At 32.2% G+C, this 11,420-nt stretch overlaps 1 long non-coding RNA gene across 1 annotated transcript; it reads right to left on the bottom strand.

The window, feature by feature from the left end:
* Positions 1 to 4,108: 4,108 nt before the first annotated feature.
* On the bottom strand, positions 4,109 to 5,559 carry LOC136851989 (uncharacterized). The gene is made up of 3 exons (XR_010857033.1): positions 4,999 to 5,559; positions 4,648 to 4,731; positions 4,109 to 4,263 (listed from the first exon to the last, which is right to left on the bottom strand). It is a non-coding gene; the product is annotated as an uncharacterized lncRNA (long non-coding RNA).
* Positions 5,560 to 11,420: the final 5,861 nt, after the last annotated feature.

Genomic DNA, 11,420 nt, shown 5'->3' with positions numbered 1-11,420 from the left:
TTTCTCAAGGTTCCACAAAAACCTGACGTCAGAATGTGGAGATATATGCAGACAATAATAATGGTAAAAAAAAAAAAAAGTATCTACACAATTGTGGCACATTTCTCAAGGTTCCACAAAACCTGATGTCAGAATGTGGAGATATATGAGAAAATAATAATGGTAAAAAAAAAAAAAAAGTATCTACACAAAACATTTCTCAAGGTTTTCAAAAAACCTGACTGTCAGAATGTCCAGATGTATGCAGAAAATAATAATGGTAAAAATAAAAAAAGTATCTACACAATTATGGCACATTTCTCAAGGTTCCACAAAAACCTGACGTCAAAAAAGAGATTATGCAGAAAATAATAATGGTAAAAAATAAAAAAAGTATCTACACAATTATGGCACATTTCTCAAGGTTCCACAAAAACCTGACGTCAGAATGTGGAGATGTATGCAGAAAATAATAATGGTAAAATAAAAAAAGTATCTACAAAAAACATTTCTCTTCTAACATGTCAAATGGCATAATAAAAAAAAAAATAAAAAAGTAATTACAAATTCAATTTCTGGAAGGAAAAAACCTGATGTCAGAATGTGGAGAACAATTGCAGAAAATAATAATGGTGGTAAAAAAAAAAAAAAACTACACAAAAAACACATTTCTGAAGGTTCCACAAAAACCTGACGTCAGAAAATGTGATGTATCAGAAAATAATAATGGTAAAAATAAAAAAAATCTACACAAGATGGCACATTTCTCAAGGTTCCACAAAAACCTGACGTCAAAATGTGGAGATGTATGCAGAAAAAATAATAATGGTAAAACAATAAAAAAGTATCAAACAAATGGCACATTTCTCAAGGTTCCAAAAACCTGACGTCAGAATGTGGAGATGTAATGCAGAAAATAATAATGGTAAAAAAAACACAATTGTGGCACATTTCTCAAGGTTCCACAAAAACCTGACGTCAGAATGTGGAGATGTATGCAGAAAATAATAATAAAAAAAAAAAAAAAAGTAAAAACACAAAATGTGGCACATTTTCAAGGTTAAAAAAAAACCTGATGTCAGAATGTGGAGATGTATTGAAAATAATAATGGTAAAAATAAAAAAAGTAAACAATTGTGGCAATCAAGGTTCCACAAAAACCTGACGTCAGAAAAAGATGTATTCAGAAAATAATAAAATGGAAAAAAAAAAAAAATATCTGAAAAACAATTATGGCAATTTTTAAAATTTGTCAGAATGTGGAGATGTATGCATAAAAAATAATAAAAAAAAAAATAAAAAAGTATCAAAAAATGGTAATAAAAAAATTTTCAGAAGGTTCCAAAAACCTGACGTCAGAATAAGATATGAAAAAAAAGAAAATAATAATGGTAAAAAAAAAAAAAAGTATCTACAACAATTATGGCATTTCTCAAGGTTCCACAAAAACCTGGTCAAATGTGGAGAAATATGCAGAAAATAATAATGGTAAACAAAAAAAAAAAGTATCTACACAAAAAAAAAAGGTTCCACAAAAAAGTCAGAATGTGGAGATGTATGCAAAAATAAAATTTCAAAAAAAAAGTATCTACACAATTATGGCACAAAAGGTTCACAAAAATTCAGAATGTGCAAAAAATAAAAAAAATCAATAATGGTAAAAAAAAAAAAAATTATCTAAACAAATGGCACATTAAACAAGGTTCACAAAAAACCTGACGTCAGAATGTGGAGAAAATGCAGAAAATAAAAATGGCAAAAAAAATTAAAAAAAAAAATAAAAAAACAATTTGGCAATTTCTAAAAAGGTTCAATAAAAAACCTGACGTCAAAAACAATAAAAAGATCAAAAAAAAAATAAAAATAATAATTAAAAAAAAAAAAATCCTGAAAACTCAAGGTTCCACTGGCAAAATTTCCCAAAAGGTTCCACAAAAACCTAACAGGTCAAGAATGGTCAGTTATTAAAAACCTGAATGAAAATGGTAAAAAAAAAAGTAAAAAAATTATGGGAAGAACAAAAAAGGTTACAAAAAAAAAAACGTCAAAAAAAAAATCCAAATGAAAAAGAAAAATTACAAAAAAACAAAAAAATCCAAAAAAAAAAAAAAAAAAAAAAAAAAAAGGCTAATAAAAATATTGAAAAGATAAATAAAAAATCCTGGAAAAAAGGTTCCATAAAAACTGACCTCAGAAAGAATAAAAAAAAATAATAATGGTAAAAAATAAAAAGTAAAAAAAATGGCAACAAGGTTCCACAAAAATTTCCTGAGAAAAGAATAAAAATGTACAAAAATAATAAAAATAAAAATATAAAGTCATTTAATAAAAAATCCTCACAAATTTGAAAAAAATTCCTGAAAAAGGTAAAAAAAAATCAAAAAAAAAAATTAAAAAAAAAAAAATTGGAAAAAAAAATTTTCAAAAACACAAAATTCAAAGGTTCCAGCCAAAATTTCTAAAAAAAAAAATTTCTGAAAAAAAAAACCTAAAAGCATTATTAAAAAAAAAAAAAATAAAAAAAATCACTAAAAAATTGCACAAAATTTCTCAAGGTTCCAAAAACCTGACGTCAGAATGTGGAATGGCAGAAAAAATAAAAATAAAAAATAAAAAATAAACAAAAAAAACAATTGTGCACATTTCTCAAGGTTCCACAAATTCTGACGTCAGAATGTGGACAAAAATATGCAAAAAATAATAATGGTAAACAAAAAAAAGTATCTAACAATTGTGGCACAAAAAAAGGTTCCACAAAAAAAATGTCAGAATGTGGAGATAAAAAAAATAATAAAAAAAACAAAAAAAAAAAAAAAGTATCTACACAATTGTGGCAATTTCACATTTCTGAAAGGAAAATATTGTGTCAAAATCAAGTTCAAAACAATGTTAGCATAGTAGTAAAACCAATGACACCTAACCCATATACAAAGTTTTAAAAACCTCTCTATTTCTGCCTGAATGTCCAAGGACACAGTGACCAAGTGTGTAACAGATATTAAAACAAAGACACTGTGGAGTTTTGAGTAAAAACTTAACCACCTAATCCTGAAAAAGAATGATTTTGGATTTGTTATTATTCAGAAGATGAAAAATTCATGTGAACAAGCAATAAAAAACAGGAACCACTGGCTTGAAATTCAAGCTAAAAAATCCTGAAAAAGAATTGGTGTTCATCTGAAAGTCACAGATGGTAAAAAGGTCAACAGAAGAGGTCAGTTATTAAAAAAAAAAAAAAAAAATAAAATTAACAAATAATTAATTTGCCAACAAGGGAAGAAGTGGCATCTATTTCACAACATTACACCTAATTCACAAATGCATTTACATTACTGATACTGACATTTACACTTAAATGCAAAAAATTCCACAACTGGAAAAAAAAAAAAAAGTTCACAACCAACACAGCCATGTTGGAAGGAATGCAACTTACTAAAAAAAAAAAAAAAAAAAAAAAAAAGTGATAGAGAAAATACTTCCCTCACAGAAAAGTATGATATTCAGTGACCTTGATTCTTCTGATAAATGGAAAATTATTTTAATATTTACTAAAAAGCTTATAAATAAAAATTAAACTTAGCATAAACAATTCGCCAGAGAGGCTAATGGTCATGTAAGAAGGTTCACAAAAAGCGAACATCAGAATGTGGAACCATGCAATTGATAACAAGGGTGAACAAACTGAAACATGTGCAAAAATAAATTTCTTAATCATAATCACCACTGTTAGCAGAAAGGTCATCACTGCCTTATTTAAACTTGGCTGGAGCTATGCTGGACAGGTCCCCCCCTTCTTCTTCTCTCATTTCTGGAAGGAAAATACACAGTCAAAATCAAGTTCACCAAACAACTGTCAGCAAAGAGATGATGATGTTAGATTTGTACAGGTCTACTGATATGCCAAAAAGGGGATGGAATCTATTTCACAGCATTAAAACCTAATTTCAGTAATGTATTTGCAATCTAAATATTGCCATTCACACCCAAATGCTTCAAAGCAAAGCACAACAGAGCCTCCAAGGGCTGTGGGTCATCAGGAATAGGGTTTGCTGGTAATGATTCAAGAGATTCAACCCTTACCAGCAAAGCTGATGTCATCGGACAGCATAACGACTCAGGCACAGCACAGCACAGCACAGCACATCACAGCACTGCAAGCAGCAGGTCACATGACGAAAGAGCTGCTGTCCTTGAACAAATGAGCCGAGAACTTGCATTGTAAGTGCAATGCTTCCTCAATAATGGGACTGGCCATAGGATTTTTTAAAGGCAAAAATTGCACACCTGGAAAAAGAATTAAGCACTTCACAATCATGTTGGAAGGAATGAAACTGTCGAAAATAAAAAAAAAAAACAACAAACAGTGATACAGAAAAAAATACTCCTCTAAATCATTAATATGAATGGACAGCTATTACTACCCACACTGCAACAAGGAAAGGTATGACATTCATTGACCTTGACTCTTCTGATGAATGGAAAATTATTTTCATATTTACTGAAAAGCTTATGAATCAAAATTAAACTTAGCACAAATCGTCAGAAAGGCTAACGGTCACGTAACGAGGTCCACAAAAAGCAAACATCAGAATGTGGAACCGTGCAATTGATAACAAGGGTGAACAGACCAAAATATTTGCAAAAATAAAACTTTTTAATCATAATCACCACTGTTAGCAGAAAGGTCATCACTGCCTTATTTAAGCTTGGCTGGAGATGGGCTGCACAGGTCCCCTTCTTCTTCTCTCATTTCTGGAAGGAAAATACACAGTCAAAATCAAGTTTACCAAACAACTGTTAGCAAAGAGATGATGATGTTAGATTTGTACAGAGTCTACTGATACTGTACACCAAAAGGGAGATGGAGTATATTTCACAGCATTAAACCTAATTAAGTAAAGTATCTGCAATCTAAATATTGATATTCACACCCAATTGCTACAAAATAACAGCCTCACAGGGATGTGGGTCATCACAAATACGGTCTGCTGGTAATGATTCAAGAGATTCAACCCTTACCAGCAAAGCTGTTGTCATCGGACAGCATAACGACTCAGGCACAGCACTGCAAGCAGCAGGTCACTTGACGAAAGAGTTGCTGTCCTTGAAGAAATGAGCCGAGAACTTGCAGGAGTCTCCTCCTTGTGCTTACTTGTCAATCACCCATTCAGGCAATTGGCTTTGAAAATCAGAAGAAGAAAGTTCAATACAAACTTGAACTGAACTTTTGATGACCTCGGGATGAGGAAGCAAATGCAATGAAAGTTTTTCACTTTCAAATGAAAAGGTCACGAAAAAGGGAGTCAAGAAAAATCATTTTTTAATCAAAATAATTAAATTGAATATTACTTTTAAGAAACCACAAGACTTTAAACTCTGCTTGTGTTTAAGCAGATGGCCAAATATAAATTTCAAATAATCTCAATACTGACTTCAACAAAAAGTTAAAAAATAAACCTGAAACAAAAAAGGCGATAAAAAATAATCCTGAAACAAAAAAGGCAATAAAAAATAATCCTGAAAAAGGCAATAAAAAATAATCCTGAAAAAGGCAATAAAAAATAATCCTGAAAAAGGCAATAAAAATAATCCTGAAAAAAGGCAATAAAAAATCCTGAAAAAAAAGGCAATAAAAAAATCCTGAAAAAAAAAAAAAAGGCAATAAAAAAATTGAAAATCCTAAAAATAATCCTGAAAAAAAAAAGTCAAAAAATAATCCTGAAAAGGCAATAAAAAATAATCCTGAAAAAAAGGCAAAAAAAAATAATCCTGAAAAAAAAAGGCAAAAAAAATAAAAAAAAAGGCAATAAAAATAATCCTAAAAAAAAAAAAAAAAATAAACTAAAAGAAAATATTCAATAAAAAATCCTGAAAAAGCAAAAAAAATAATCCTAAAAAAAAAAGGCAAAAAAAATAATCCTGAAAAAAAAAAAAAAAATAAACAAAATAATCCTAAAAGAAAAACAAAAAAAAAATACAAAATAATACAAAAAAAATAAAAAATATTCCTGAAACTAAAAGCATTACAAAATAATCCTGAAAAAAAAGGTAAAACAAAATAATCCGTTAATAAAAAATTATCCTAAAACGAAAAAGAGCATTATTATGGAAATAATCATTAGGTCTTCTCAAATGCCAGCTTAATAGAAGCTAGTTCATTCACTCAATTCAATTCCATTAAAAAAATCTATTGAGATATATTACATATACATCAAATGGGGTGTATCAGCTATAATGGTACATCTTCCATACCATTTAACAATACACCATTGACATTCCAGAATTACTTATTCCAATAAAATTGGGAAACTTCTTCATAACTCTTGGAACAATTTCATAATTTGACTCATCTGCAGATAAAGGAAAATTATTTTAATATTTATTGGAAGAGCTTATAAATAAAAATTAAACTTAGCATAATCGCCAGAGAGTGTTAATGGTCACGTGCATGCCCACAAAAAGCTGATGTTTGAATGTGGAGATACACAGAAAACATAATGGTACAATAAAAAAGTATCTACACAATTGTGGCTATTTCTACATGTCTCACAAACCTGACGTCAGCATGTGGAGATACATGCAGAAATAATAATGGTAAACAATAAAAAGTATCTACACAATATGGCATATTTCAAGGTTCCACAAAACCTGACGTCAGCATGTGGAGATGTATGCAGAAAATAATACTGGTAAAGCAACAAAAAAAGTATCTACACAATTGGCATTTCATGTTCCACAAAACTCGATTGCCAAAATGTGGAGATGTATGCATAAAAATAATGGTAAGCAATAAAAAAGTATCTTACACAATTATGGCACATTTCTCTCAAGGTTCCACAAAACCTGACGTCAGAATGTGGAGATGTATGCAGAAAAATAATAATGGTAAATAAAAAGTATCTACACAATTGTGGCATTTCAAGGTTCCACAAAAACCTGATGTCAGAATGTGAGATGTAAGCAGAAAATAATAATGGTAAGTAATAAAAAAAGATCACAGCCACTCAGGCACATTTCTCAAGGTTCCACAAAAACTTTACGCCGCATGTGGAGATGTATGCAGAAAATAATAGCGTGGTAAACACAAAAAGTATCTACACACCATGGCATTTCAAGGTTCCACAAAAACCTGACGTCAGAATGTGAGAGGTATGCAGAAAATAATAATGGTAAACAATAAAAAAATATCTTCACAATTGTGGCACATTTCAAGTGGTTCCACAAAAACCTGACGTCAGAATGTGAGGTGTATGTGAAATAATAATGATAAACAATAAAAAAAGTATCAACACAATTATAATATTTCTTGTTGGTTCCACAAAAACCTGACGTCTGAATGTGGAGATGGGCGAGAAATAATGGTAAGCAATAAAAAAAAAGTATTCCTGAAGGAATTGTGGCACATTTCAAGGTCCCATAAAACCTGACGTCAGAATGTGGAGATGTATGCAGAAAAAATAATAATGGTAAACAATAAAAAAGTGACATATCTACACACTATAGTACATTTCTGGTTGTCTCCACAAAACTGACGTCAGTATGTGGAGATGTATGCAGAAAATAATAATGGTAAATAAAAAAAAAGTATCTACACAATTATGGCACATTTATCAAGGTCTCCACAAAACCTGACGTCAGAATGTGAGATGTATGCAGAAAATAATAATGAAACACAAAAAAAGTGATTTGCACAATTATGGCACATTTCTCAAGGTTCCACAAAAACCTGATGCCAGAATGGAGATGTATGCAGAAAATAATAATGTAAAAATAAAAAAAGTATCTACACAATTACGTATTACTGCCGTTCCACAAAACCTGACGTCAGCATGGAGATGTGTATGCAGATAATAATAATGGCAACAATAAAAAAATATCTACACAATTAGTATAATATTTCTCAAGGTTCCACAAAAACCTGACATCAAAATGTGGAGATGTATGCAGAAATAATAATGGTAAACAATTAAAAAAAGTATCACAATTGTAATATTTCTCAAGGTTCCACAAAAACCTGATGTCAGAATGTGGATATACTGCAGATACTAATAATGGTAAATAAAAAAAGTACTCTACACAATTGTGGCATTATCGCATTTCTGAAAGGGAAATATTGTCGTTTTTCTTCCCGGGACCTAAGCTACTATGGCAGAGAGAGAGAGAGAGAGAGAGAGAGAGAGAGAGAGAGAGAGAGAGAGAGAGAGAGAGAGAGCGGAACTTTCGCTCCTTTTTGAGAGAGAGAGAGAGAGAGAGAGAGAGAGAGAGAGAGAGAGACCAGAACTATCGCTCCTTTGTGAGTAAGAGAGAGAGAGAGAGAGAGAGAGAGAGAGAGAGAGAGAGAGAGAGAGAGAGAGAGAGAGAGAGAGAGAGAGAGAGGCCTTGTGCCAATAAAGAAAAATCTATCAAATAATGGTCGTCCCAATTCTTTCAATTTGCGAATAGAATTACTTTTTATCGTAGTAAAATATTGCATTCACTTTCCTCACTCCCAGTAGCGTATATAATTCGGAAAGACATTCAAATATCATTGAGAGATTTCATTTTCCCCAAGTTTTTCTCTTGCAACATAAGACTTCTTTAAGTGGATTGTTGCCATAAGCTGACGAAAGTCCATTATGTTTATTCATTTACAAATTGAAAGAGTGTCTGCAACATTTCCAAGTATCGGTGGTCAAAGTTTTAGATGAGGTTCAGTGTAGAATTCCATTTCCCAAAAACTGTCAATCTTAACGAAAGCTCACCATATTCATTTAGAAATTGATATTTTTTATATTAATTATTTTAAGTATTACCAATGGTTAATATTACTTGATACTGTCAAATAGATAACAGAAAAATAATCTAATTAAGGTATTTATGAAAAGGCTAGACTGTATACTCTATGCCTGCGTAATAGAGTACTTGGAAACTTTTTTAGTTAATATATATGTTATTAAACTTTTATTAAAGAATAGTCGAACTCTGAATGGTTCTAATTATACTCTATTTTGGTTATTCAGTTAATTGAATAATGAAATTGAAACGAAATAGGATAAAATGATTTGGAAGTAAATTGATTGATTCACTATAATTTTCCAGTCATATATTTATTTCCAATATGACAAGAAAAAAAAAAAAACACTCCAATATGCCAAGAAAAACCATTAAGCTTTTATTATTATTATTATTAAAGGACTATGAAATATGTTCCAACTTTAAACAATAAAAATATGCTCACATTACAACACTAGTTAGGGTAACAAATTAACACTAATTAACGTAACATGTGGCAACACTGTTATCAAAACATATGCCAACATAATGCTGGTTAGCATAGTGTATGATAACGCTGGTGAGCATTGCCCATGCTAATCTTGGTTATCAGATTCTTGTTAACATAACATATGATAAACTTTGTTGGCATAACCAATGCAAATCTAGGCTATTGTAGCTGAGCTTAAACTTGGATAACGTGTTAACATAGTTTATGATAACTTATGTTATCATAACATCTGATACTAAAACGTATGCCAAGACACTTGCGATGGTTATCATGACCTAGACAACAGACAGGTTAGCCGTTAGCATATCTTAGGCAAGCCTGGATTAGCACAAACTATGCTGACCTACATACCTAACGTTTGTTAGCATAACTGAGTCTAATCGAACACTCACTCATTGGTGGATGGGGGCGAAATCTCTCTCTCTTCATCTTTCATCCATTTGTCTTTTCTTTCCTCTATCTCTTTCTCTCTCTTCACCTTTCCCTATCTGTCTTTATCGCCTTTCCATATCTGTCTTTCTTCTCACCTTTCCCTCTGTCTTTACCTTTCCTATCTGTCTTTATCTTTCCCTATGTCTCTTCGCCTTTCCATATCTGTCTTTGTCTCTCTCTCTCTGTCCGAGGGAAAGGGGGTTATGGCAGTCAATAAGGTATTCTGTGGGGGGAAGGTTTATGGGAGGGGGGAATAGCCCCCAACCTTCTTCCTGGCTGTATGGTGTGTGCTTGTTTACAAATATCTGAAACATTAAGTGAAATTCCTTTTTTATGCATAATTCCAATTCAAGCGATATTCACCATTTATTAGTGAGATGCTATCGACACTGGGCGAATAAAAATACATTTTAACAGATATTTTAACATTAAAAAAGTCAAACCAATTTTTTAAGAATAAAATTTACAGCCAAGTTTCCGTCCCATTCTTTTGCTGAAGTTCAATGCCATATTGATTTTATTATTCAATATTTTAAGCTTTGGTTATCTGCCGTAGCCCAAGGAATAACAAACTATTATAGACTGGAGCACATAAAGTGTTGTGGAAGAAAGTTACAAAGGTCCTACGCACACACGCACAAGTGTACAATCACTGACCCCCATCAGAAGCTTTTAATTTGTCATATTCGCCAAACGGCCTTGGTATTCATACATACAAACACGCCTTCCGTCTCGTTGAAATGAGAACAAACAAACAAAATGAGGCACAAACTCTTATTGAAAACAATCGAAACCACTCGGTACATCTCCAGCTGTCATCTGGTGGCCTTGAAATCTCGGAAGTTGGTCTGTAAGTGAAGTGGGTGGAGGGTTCCCCCCACCCGTAATCCCTTCGTATAACTCCCACCCCCTTCACAGACAGGGAAACCGTAGTCATTGCTGTTATATAGACACGTAATGCAGTGCTATAATGAAGCTGAATATAATGACATAATACTCTCGACTGTATTGCAGGGTTTTACCTGAACACCAGCCTACCCCCTCCCCCCAAAACCTCAGCTCCCCATGAAAAGGCGATAATGATAAAAATTCAAGGAAGGATTACAAGTAAACTGTAATAATAATTTTAAAAAGTTCAGGCAAGTTGCTTCGGGAGTGTGGAGGGGGTAAAGCTCCCGGGAAGGCGGAGGGTACCCCCAGGGAGGAGGAGGAGGGAAGGTTGAGGTAGCAGCTTTACTCTCCCTCCTCCTCCTGAATCTTCGTAATGTAAAAGCTACATTTAACTTTTTTGCCACTGGATACTTTTTATATTATAAAAATGACCTCTACGAAGTAATTCTCGACCAGTACAACTTCATCGAGGTCATCCTTGTCCGTGGGTGCATCAACGAGGTCGTCCTCGCCTGGGAAGCCCTGAGCGAGGTAAACTTCGCCGGGGGATGGCCTCTAGGAGGTAATCTTCAACAAGGAAGACCTCTTCGAGGTTTTCCTCGTCCGGGAGAGCTCTGACGAGGTAATTCTCGCCGAGATAGTCTCGACTAGGTAACTATGAAAACGTTTTCATCATTTGAAAAAACAATAAAAAATACAGAAAATGAAAATTTTAATTTCCATTTTTTCCAGACAAGAAAAAAATACCTTCTAAATCATCAAAATAATATGTTTATTTTCCCCCTAAAGTAAAAAAGTTGCGTAAACCTATCCTCTTAAATTTTGTAAGTGGTCCAATTGAATCGATAGAATTTAG

Source organism: Macrobrachium rosenbergii, chromosome 24 (assembly GCF_040412425.1).
Source record: "Macrobrachium rosenbergii isolate ZJJX-2024 chromosome 24, ASM4041242v1, whole genome shotgun sequence".
NCBI lineage: Eukaryota > Metazoa > Arthropoda > Malacostraca > Decapoda > Palaemonidae > Macrobrachium > Macrobrachium rosenbergii.
The sequence above is the reverse complement of the archived record's forward strand: the minus strand, read 5'-3'. Positions and strand labels throughout refer to the sequence as shown.